General features: G+C 37.7%; 1 pseudogene across 1 annotated transcript; it reads right to left on the bottom strand.

Moving 5' to 3' along the window:
* Positions 1–7,211: 7,211 nt before the first annotated feature.
* LOC308247697 (U6 snRNA-associated Sm-like protein LSm3) lies at positions 7,212–7,518 on the bottom strand (annotated as a pseudogene). Its single transcript has one exon. The product of its transcript is annotated as a U6 snRNA-associated Sm-like protein LSm3 (transcript).
* Between the last annotated feature and the right edge of the window lie 4,269 nt (positions 7,519–11,787).

The raw sequence follows: 11,787 nt of genomic DNA, 5'->3' as shown, positions 1-11,787 counted from the left end.
TCAACGAAGTGGGAAGCCTAATTGAATTAGGTATTTATTGGTTAAAAAATACAAGTCACTTTTTTTTTTAAAATATATTTTATTGATATTTTACAGAGAGGAAAGGAGAGGGATAGAAAGCTAGAAACATCGATCAGCTGCCTCCTGCACACCTCCCACTGGGGATGTGCCCACAACCAAGGTACATGCCCTTGACCAGAATCGAACCCGGGACCCTTCAGTCCGCAGGCCGACACTCCATCCACTGAGCCAAACCGGTTTCGGCACAAGTCACTTTTTTATGATTGGCAATATTAATATTGTATATTCAAGTTACTTTTGGTCAAGTTTGAGATGCTCCTTAATGTGACAACATAAATTAGCATATTACCAACCCAGCTCTCCTTCTGTGCAATCAACCCTTCTTTCCTTTCATCACCTTGATAGAAGTCCTCAAGTGCTTGGAAGTTCTAAAAAAGTATACATTGTAGGAGTAGAAATATTAATGTATTGATGCCACCAGGTGTGGTTATGATATTTTTATGCCATTGTTAGATTTCCTTCAGGGATGATTTTTTAAAGACATAGCTTTGTCTCCTCTGTTGTGTAGGTTGAATAAAAACTCCTTCCTAATATAAATTACTTAATTTGTAGAGTTTCTGCATTGAATATTATAACCTAATTGTTTCTCCTCCTTACATAGCATGCTTTTGATTTAGGAAATGCAGGCAAACTTTTAATATTAGCATGAGTAAGCAATGGAAAAGTAAACATTTTTGCTGCTAACTCCCCTAAAACATATTATTCCAATCCAAGCTATTAATTTATGCATCAAGGGTAGTGGGGCTTCTTGATGATAATTTATGATGTTTATAGTGGTAAACCTGGCCACCGTACAACCGATAAACTTGAAATCTCAAGGACTGGACAAAATAGAAATTTATTTATCAGGCATATAATGTGTGTTCCTGATTGGTGGGTGGCACCTTTCCAAGCAGTGATTAAGAGAACCAGCTTTCTTTTATCCTGTGGCTTTGCTATTTTTAATACAAGGCTTCCACATTACCATGAAAGGGGAAGGGGCATGAAGGATTGCATGTGCTTAAGGTCCAGGTTTAAAAGTGGCACACATCACTCTGGTTTACATTTCCTTGGCCAGAATTCAGTCACCTGTGAGGAAACTGAGACTGGAGTCCAGCTGTGTGCCCCACGGGAAGAGGACACAGCTGTGGTCCATGGCTAGCTCTGTCTGTCATAATTGGTTCTCCTTCTCCTTCTCCTTCTCCTTCTCCTTCTCCTTCTCCTTCTCCTTCTCCTTCTCCTTCTCCTTCTCCTTCTCCTTCTCCTTCTCCTTCTCCTTCTCCTTCTCCTTCTCCTTCTCCCCCTCCTCCTCCTCCTCCTCCTCCTCCTCCTCCTCTCCCCTCCCCCTCCCCCTCTCCCTCCCCCTTCTTCTCCTTCTTCTCCTTCTTCTCCTTCTTCTTCTCCTTCTTCTTCTTCTTCTTTTTTCACCCACTTCATGTCTTGGCAATTTGTCTTTTTTACTTCCACATTGTAAAGTTTGGCAGTATAGCTGAAATGTTGAAAATTTAAGAAAGCATCTAAAAATACATAATCCTGTCAAATTTTATGAATTTTAAGCTATGGGAATTTTTAAAGTGTGATTTAAATATTAGTAAATATTAGCAGAATCTCATTTTATGTGTAAATTTTGAAAAAAATGATTCCAATTTTTAAAATAATCTCAATTGTATAATTTCAGAGCTGGCAAAGTAGATTGTAAAGTATTTGTGACATTGCATTTGGAGGTTGATGATAGAAATAGCCACTGTCCTTGGTCAGTATAATGTGAATCATAAAATTCTTTGCTTGCACCAGAATCCTTTATTATGATTTTAATGACTACATGTTATCATGATGTTTATAGTATATCTATATGTTCATAGTTGTTCTTTTTCTTTTATGTTGAGATATAATTGATCTACAATGTTGTTTTAGTTTCTGGAGTACAACATAATGACTTGATAATGTATATATATTGTGAAATGATATTACAATAAATTTAGTTAACATACATCACCTCATATATTACAGAATGTTTTATAATGAGTTTTATGATTTACTCTCTTTGGAAGAAAAGAAAAAAGGAAGGAAGGAAGGAAAGGAGGAAGGATGGGAGGAAAGAAGGAAGGAGGATAGGAAGGAGCAAGAGAAGGGGAAAGAGAGAAAAAGAGAGGGAAAGAGAAAAAAAAGAAATTAAGAAATAATTAGAAATTTTAGGAAAATAAAATTAGGTAACATTTATGTGTATTGGGCAATGTTCTAAGATGGTATAGACCCTCTTGATCCTTACACTGACCTTCTGAGGTAAGTAGGAAGGTTCTGTTATCACTTCCATTTTCTAAATGCAGAAACATAATATTCTGGGTGGAAAGCTACATACCATCGTATTATGCCATGTCATGCCATGCTGTTAATTTAGAACAAATACTTTACAAACTATTAGGGATATTGTAGAAAAAGTAATAAGGAGAATGAAAGTAATCATTTTAGTCTACCCCATTCTAGAATTAATCCTATAGGATAATTAAGAATAATATGTTATCCTATCTAATAAAAGGGTAATATGCAAATTAACCATCACTCTGTCGCAAAGATGGCAGCACCCATAGCCAAAAGATGGCGCCACCCAGTCCTCTCAGCCCCGCCGGAGTCCCTCAGTCCCGGGGCGGGGGGGGGGCTCTGAGATTGGGCAGCATGAGTGGCCTGGTGGAATGCTTGCTTGCTTCATCGCCATGGTGATGAGGCAAGCGTTCTGCTCCCAGCCACAGATGGGCCTCTGGGCAGCGGGCGCAGAGCAGCCAGGCCCCGCAGAGAGCTACTGGCACACAGATTCGTGCGCAGAGCTACTAGTGACAATATAATTCTTCAGGATGTAGATCCCTCATTTACTGTTTCTTGTTTCCCTTGCCTCCATGTCCTTGTGTAAAGAGCCTGCTTTACTCCCATCAATGGAGTAGAGTTTTATTTTATTTTTTCTTCTGGAACTCCTGATGGATTTAGAAATCCAAAAATGAGAATGGAAGTTGAGTAGGAGAAAAACAGGGATGGGCTAGAGATAGGGATAGAAGTTATTGATTCATTCATTAATTTGTTCATTCATTTATCACACTGTTATCAAGGGTACTGCATACCTGGCATTGCTATATATTTGGGACATTCAAACAAGAGGAGGGAATAGTCAAGGTCTCAGAGTTCACTAGGGAAAGTGTTAGAAATATAAAAAGGAACTACAAAAAATATGTCTGACTTCCCTGAGAAAAAAACTTTCCATAAAGCTTACTCAGACAAGAAGAGGTGAAAGGACCTCATATATTCCAGAAGCCAAGAGACATTCTGTGTTGCTGATGTGTGTGATGTGCTGGGCAACAGTACAGTTGACCTTTGAACAATGTGGGGATCAGGTGCTCCGCACAGTCAAAAAATCAATGTACATCTTTTGTCTCCCCCAAATATTTTTTAAATATATATATTTTTATTGATTTCAGAGAAGAAGGGAGAGGGAAAGAAGCATCAATGATGAGAGAGAATCATTGATTGGCTGCCTCCTGCACAACCCCTTTTGGGGATTGAACTTGCTACCTGGGCATGTGCCCTGACCAGGAATGGAACCATGACCTCTTGGTTCATATGTTAAAGCTCAAATAATGAGCCACATCGGCTGGGCCACTCTCCAAAATCTTAACTACCAATGGCCTACTGTTAACCAGAAACCTTACAAAGAACATAAACTATTGATTAACATATTTTGTATGTTATATGTATTATATACTGTATTCTTAACAAAGTAAGCCAGAGAAAAGCAAATATTATTAAGAAAATAATAAGAGAAAATACATTTACAGTATTTGTGGGGTATATAAGTAGAACCATGAAGTTCAAACCCATGTACCAGTATTGTCTTTATACTTGAGCAACAGGGGCCCTTGTGCTGGGTCCTACTCTTTAGATGGTGTCACTGGGCCAGAGGTGTGTGGTTGAGCTCTGACATCAGCTAGGGGTATCCACAGCCTGCTCACAAGACTCTTCATGGAGGGAAATTAGGAGTGGAAGAAAAGAGAGTAAGGTACAGGCTGGTGGCCCAGAACCTTCCTGTGCTGCTGGTTCCCATGTGAGCCTTGGAGAAATTCAAGAATTCTAAATTTATCCCAGGTCTCCATGTCCTTTAAGCAGTTGTATTTACCCCAGTCCACATGTCCTTTAAGCAGTTGACATAGAAGGCTTGAACCTATTTAACATTTTGTAAGTTTTTATATTCATATATATGGTATATGGGGCCTCCATTTCTACTCTTGGCCAGGCCCTACAAATGTAAAGAGCAGACTTCATTCAGAACATGAAGTTGATCAGATAGACTGCAGTCAAATGATGAAGATCTTGATATATTATGCCAAGTAGCAACAGGGAGCTAACAGAAATTTTTACGAAGATTTCCCACAATGAGATCTCTTTTTGTACAAAACAACTCTATGGGCAGAGTGAGGTGTGAACTGAGGAGGTCCTCAGACAGTGAGTCATTTAGAGGCTGTTGCAGTTGATGAGTTCACAGACAACGAGGAACTGACCAAAGGCTGTGGAAGAGGCCATGAATGTGAAGGTGAGATGAGGAGTATCTGGATTTGAGGAACATTATGAGGTTGAATCAGGAAGCTTGCTGATTCTTAGGTTCATGGGTAGAATGACAGAATGGGAGGTGGAGAGTTGGGAAAACACCATTCAGAGGAGGAATTGAGAAAATCTTATTTTGTTGTTGTCTGGGAAACTAAGGATGGTGATACCATTGATGGAGATGGGAAGGCAGAGAGGGTTTTTGAAAAAGATAAGTTCAGCTTCAAGTACCCTAAGTTGGAGGTGTCGCTAGACAGGCAGGGGCAGGTGTGCTCACTGAGAAGAAGGGTCAGAGCTGCACCCAAACCTTTGTCCTTCCTCACCCCCTAAGCCACACGTGTTGTAGTGTGTGAGAATTGATTTCCATTTCATACAAAATGATCAACCAACATTAATTATCATTTTGACTAAACAAATTAAATGCTTGCATTATTTTAAGATTTTAAATTTAGTTTATTGTGAATTCAACATTTTAGGTCATACTAGTATTTCATATCATATGAAGCCACAGGGTGATTGAATAAACTGTCTAGAAATTACATTATGATGGGATTAATGTGCATTTTCTTCCTTTGATATAACTGATTTGTACTGCAAGACATTTCCATCACAGACTATTTTTACTGGTCAGTGGCTTTTTTCTGTATTTTATATCACCTTAATTTAAACCATTTTATGTTGTATCCTTGTTAACTTCTATAACTATAAGACATAATTATCCCTCAGACATATTAGATAATATGAAAGTAACATTGAATCAAAATGACTTTCACTGTGTCAGGTAAAAAAAAACTTTAATAATTTCTTTTAAAATTATAGGGCAGGTTATGTTCAGCAAAGAATTAATTATTAACTAGAGAAATGACATTGGATTAGTGCCCAGAATTTTAAGAGAGACCATTGAAGATGCTAACCTGGTTTCCTCTGAGCTGGAATCCAAATCATGTCTTCTTAATATAGCAATCTCTGTTACTAAACCTGAGGATGATTCTGTTGTCTCCAGATTCTTCCCCAGGGGACACTAGGAACAGTGTAGTTTAAAACTTGATTCCTTGAAGTATTTAGTCAATGCTCAATATATGAACTTTGAGGAGCTATTGAATATATATACACACATATATGTAAATATTTCTCTCTTCTCCGCATCCAGCGCAGCTAGAGAGCGATCCAGTTCCTGAGTAGGGGCTGCTGGGGATTGAGAAAATGAAAGAGACAGACACAAAGATGGAAGGAAAAAGCTGGGGCCGGGTGGGACCACTGTCCTCTGATGGAGAGACAGGGCCCAGAGCCAATACAGTGTGTTTATTTTATACAGCAAAAACCAGGAAGTTTTACTAAAGTCAAGACAAAGGAGATTGTGCGCATTCTTGGGTGGGCCTGAGTCATATTCATTCCTGGTGGTTGGCTGGATTTAAATAACAAAACCCACCCCCTGGCACCTGGACTTGAAGGTCAAGCTGATAACACTCCTGCCTCTGGTAAAGCATTTTTCCAGGACGTGGCCAACGCCACTGGATTCAGCTGACAATAATTAAAGAAATGCCCATGTGCCTTCCCAGGTGCTCTCTACACACGTAAATGTATATACATGTATATATATGTGTGTGTGTATATATATATATATATATATGTATATATATATATATATATATATATATATATATATATATGTAGGTATTTAAATAGATATATTTAAAATTTTCATCTATGAAAATGTAGATGATATTTCTGTGCCTAACTCATTATTGCTTTATTCACACATTTATTTCATACATTTATTCATAATATTCTCCTGTGCCAGTCTCTTCTTTCAGGTGACAATTTTATTTTATTTATTTATTTTAATGTTTTCATTGATTTCAGAGAGGAAGGAAGAGGGAGAGATAGAAACATCAATGATGAGAGAGGATCATTGGTTGGCTGCCTCCTGCATGCCCTCTCCTGGGGATTGAGCCTGCAACCCAGGCATGTGCCCTTGACCAGAATCGAACCCGGGACCCTTCAGTCTGCAGGCCGATGTTCTATCCACTGAGCCAAACCATTAAGGCTAGGAGACAATTTTATATACCATAAGGAGCATATTGGTATAGATATTACTTGAGGCTGGTATCTCAATAAAATATTAATATGAATAGAATCTAAAGATCTATTATTTTTAAATGTATAGACAAAATTATTAGAAAAAGTACATTGAAAAATATATATTGAAAAAATATGTCAGAATAGTATGACTATGGGTACTTTTTTTTTTAAAGAAAACATCAAATTTAATTTAAATTTAAAAAATAAGAAGTTGTCTGGAAAAAGCAATGGAGCAAATCAACTCCTAAAAAAGAGGGCTGCGTTTTGGTAATCACATTTATTGGAAGGGTGGGAGAAAAATAAAAGTGCCATTTAGCTTAAGAATTTGTGAGTTATGTGCAAATAAACTCATTCCAGGAGCAGAAGAATCCTTGGTCATTTCTTAATGTCAAAATTAACGCAGGTTTCTCTTTTGAATATCTTCTACCTTTAAAGATGTAATCATATAAAGTCTCCTAATTTCCACACAGGATATATTCTTTGTTTCAACCAACTCTCAATGGAGGGGCACTAGCACAACACCATCTTTCCAGACAAAAGCATTGGAATATTACGTTTTGTTGATTTATATATCTCTTCATATGTTCCTTCATCAATTTCTATCATAGTCACAGTTTCTTCCCTATCTCCCAATATCATATTTAAATGTTGATCATAAGCATGTAATCTACCTCAAAGCTCTCTGTCGTTTCTCATTTTCACATAAATTCGCTCATCCAGGCTGAGCCTGGTAAGATTCAGGGGCTCTTCTACAGTGTTGGTAGTTTGTTGCTGGTCCACGTCGTCCGCCATGTTTCAAACCCAACTAGGGGTACTTTGTTTATGCATATCCTGTATTTTCTAAAATGTTTCCAGTGAACATACTATTGTTATATTTGGAAAAAGGAAATATGACATTTTATTTTATTTTATTGTTTAAGGTATTACAAATAGTAGTACATATGTCTCCTTTTTTTTTTTTAATTTCCCCACTGACCACCCCCCGGCCTCCCGTACCCCCCGGCACTTGCCCTGTCCCCCTACCCCCAGTGTCTTGCGTCTGTTGTTTGTGCTTATATGCATGCATACAAGTCCTTCGGTTGATCTCTTACCCCCCGCAACCCTCCCCTACCTTCCCACTACAGTTTGACAATCTGTTCGATGCATCTTTGCCTCTGTTTATTTTTGTTCAACAGTTGTAATGTTCTTTATTATCCATAATGAGATAATGTGTTATTTTTCTTTCATTGACTGGCTTATTTCACTTAGCATAATTGCTCATCCATGCTGTTGCAAATGGTAAGAATTCCTTCTTTTTTTAGAGCAGCATAGTATTCCATTGTGTAGATGTACCAGAGTTTTCTAATCCATTCATCTGCTGATGGGCAAATAGGCTGTTTCCAAATCTTAGCTATTGTAAATTGTGCTGCTATGAACATAGGGATGCATATATCCTTTCTGATTGGTATTTCTGTTTTCTTGGGATATATTCCTAGAAGTGGTATTACTGGGTCAAATGGCAGTTCCATTTTTAGTTTTTTTGAGGAAATGCCATACTGTTCTCCACAGTGGCTGTGCCAGTCTGCATTCCCACCAGCAGTGAAGGAGGGTTCCTTTTTCTCCACATCCTTGCCAGCACTTGTCATTTGTTGATTTGTTGATGATAGCCATTCTGACAGGTGTGAGGTGGTACCTCATTGTTGTTTTGATTTGCATCTCTCGGATGGTTAGTGACTTTGAGCATGTTTTCATTGTCTCTTGGCTTTCTGAATGTCCTCTTTCAAAAAGTATCTATTTAGGTCCTTTGCCCATTTTTTGATTGGATTGTTTATCTTCCTTTTGTTAAGTTGTATGAGTTCCCTGTAAATATTGGAGATTAAACCCTTATCAGTGATAACATTGGCAAATATGTTCTCCCATGCATCGGACTTTCTTGTTGTTTTGTTGATGGTTTCTTTTGCTGTGCAGAAGTCTTTTATTTTTATCTAGTCCCATTTGTTTATTTTCTCTTTAGTTTCCATTGCCCTAGGAGCTATATCAGTAAAGATATTGCTACAAGAAATGTCTGCTATTTTGTTGCCTATGGCTTCTTCTAAGATTTTTATGGTTTCCATCTTATGTTTAAGTCCTTTATCCATTTTGAGTTTATTTTTGTGTATGGTGTAAGTTGGTGGTCTAGTTTCATTTTTTTGCATATATCTGTCCAGCTTTCCCCAACACCATTTATTGAAGAGATTCTCTTGTCTCCATTATATGCTCTTGCCTCCTTTGTGAAATATTAATTGAGCATACTGGCTTGTGTCAATTTCTGGGTTCTCTGTTCTGTTCCACTGGTCTATATGTCTGTTCTTGTGCCAGTACCAGGCAGTTTTGAGAACAGTGGCTTTGTAGTATAGCTTGATATCTGGTTTTGTGATCCCTCCAACATTGTTTTTCTTTCTCAAGATTGCTGTAGCTATTCGGGTTTTTTTTTTATTCCAGATGAATTTTTGTAGAATTTGCTCTGGGTCTTTGAAGTATGCCGTTGGTGTTTTAATGGGGATTGTGTTGAATTTATAGATTGGTTTGGGTTGTATGGACATTTTAATGATGTTGATTCTACCAATCCACGAACATGGTATATTCTTCCATTTGTTCATGTCTTCCTCTATCTCTATTTTTAGCATCCTGAAATTTTCTGAGTACAGGTCCTTTGTCTCCTTGGTTAAATTTATTCCTAGGTATCTTAATTTTTTTTGTTGCAATGGTAAATGGGATTGCTTTTTTAATTTCTCTTTCTGTGAGTTCATTATTGATGTATAAAAAAGATGCATGAGGGACATATATAATTGAGGGGAAAGGGTGATGAGGTCATATGAAGGGTAGTGCGTACACATGTATACATTCACTAAAAGGATATAATAAAGCTAAGAAAAAGGAAACTGTCAATGTGTTGCCATCATTGTGGGAGGAAAGGAAGTTGCAGAAAATACTCTCATTCTGTCTCACTCTTTAAAAAGTCGCTGACTACCAATCTTAACTAAGGATGTATTTGTGTCCAATAGAAGCATCATTTACTGCATAAGAAGCATTTTTACTTCATAATTGGAAGAGATACCATTTGCATTTCTTTTTAGTATCATTAAAGATTTAAGCACATAGAAAAAAGTGTAACAGCCACAAGCCTACAATTCAGTCTGTCAAAACTTGGTATTTTGCTAGATTAGCTTCAGATATTATTATTGGTGTTCTCAAGTACTATATTATAGATTTATAATGGAGGAGGAGGAGGAGGAGGAGGAGGAGGGAAGCCTTCAAGTATGCCCTGGTTGGAGGTGTTGGCACAAGGCAGCTATTGGTGGGCTGACCAGAAGGGAGCACCTTCTGTGTTGAGTCAGGGATGCATTTTTGGCTTTCTCTGGTTGGTCCCAAGTTGGAAATGGGACAAAAATTAGGGAAGCTTTTAAAAAATATTTTTATTGATTTCAGAGAGGACGGGAAAGGGAGTGAGAGAAACATCAATGATGAGAGAGAATCATTGAGTGGCTGCCTCCCGCACGCCCCATATGGGGGATCAAGCGTGCAATCCAGGCATGTGCCCCAACCTGTGACCTCCTGGTTCATAGGTCCGGGCTCAACCACTGAGCCATGCCAGCCAGGCAAAAATTAGGGAAGTTTTTAATCAACTACTGGCCATTTGGGGTCAGTTGTTAAAAATGTTATTGTTTAGCCTTTTGGATTGTCATGAAAGATAGAGATCTGACTTTCTGCAGATCTTAGAGCAGGCTGGCTTCCTGGTCTTTTTAAGGGACGGCTGAAGGTTATGGATCAGAGTTCTGTTTTTATATATGTTCTGGCCATTGTATATTTAGTCCCATGATACACAAACCTCAAATTCATTCATGTTTACGCATGGAATGGTATTTCATTGTATGACTATCCAACAATTTATTTATCCATCCTACAGTTGCTATAAACTTGGATGCCAGCTTCTCACCATCACAAACAGTGCTGCAATTAATATTCTTGTCTGCTTATAGAAGAAATACTATTTTATTCAGTGATTCATGCCAAACTTTCCTGGTATATGTCCATTTTTTCTGTTTGGACCAGAAAGATCTGATAACTTTTTATTAGTCAATCTTTCCCTTTGGTCAATCTAGTGCACTGTGAGAGCTGAATCAAAGAACACTAGAGTCAATAAACACTGCCTTGGACCTCCAGAGCCTACAGATGCAGAGGTAGGCCAGAACATCACATTTGCTTGGTGTTTAAATGCCTATGAGAAAAAAAAATCATTATTTCTCCTCCTTTTGCAAAAATAAAAGTTTTACTTTTTTTCCTCCTCTTCTCTTCATCTGGAATCAGTCAGGATGGCATCTCCACCACTTCTCCAGGACAGGAACCTCTTTGAGCTGGTCATTCATTATAGATAGCCTTTATTCAGGATAGTGTCACATAAAGCTCACTTTTGGTCAAGGCCAGGTGACCAATAGATACTTAACTGGAAGTTAAATTGACCGCAAGTTCTAAGATGAGCCCTTGGTATTGAATAATTGTCAACACTGTTATTTTATGTTCACCCTCTTCTGTAAATGCTCTACTGTATATTGAATATTAGTATTGTAATACACCTTTTAGACATATGTGCTTTCTAGGATTTTCATAGTTTTTACTCCAGATAATCACTTAATACACACTCATGTGAATAGTAAATATTTATTTCAAAGAAATAGTAAAAAATAAAAACATATCAAATAGGAAAGATAAGTTGTGATGCCTTACTTATGTGACCAAGTTTTAAAAACTCAATCTCTTACATCACAACCCTTTTTATTTTTGTATATCCCACTGCCTCCAATATTCTTGCATGAACTTTTGAAAAAAAAAAACAACACAAAACAACACAACAACACAACAATTTTCTAACGAATTTTATTGTCTCTGGGCTGGCCCCCTTTCAGTCTGTTCTTTCATCTGCCAACAGGGTGATGTTTCTAAAATGAAAATCTACTTACCCCTACTTAAAATCTAGTAAGGCTTCTCATTATCTGTAGGACAAATAGTAACTACTTAGTCTGATATGAAAGGTCCCTTGTGGCC

The sequence above is a fragment of the Plecotus auritus genome (genome assembly GCF_963455305.1).
Source record: "Plecotus auritus genome assembly, chromosome: 1".
In the NCBI taxonomy this organism is placed as follows: domain Eukaryota; kingdom Metazoa; phylum Chordata; class Mammalia; order Chiroptera; family Vespertilionidae; genus Plecotus; species Plecotus auritus.
Note: the sequence above shows the minus strand (reverse complement) of the source record. Positions and strands in the feature narration are given on the sequence as shown.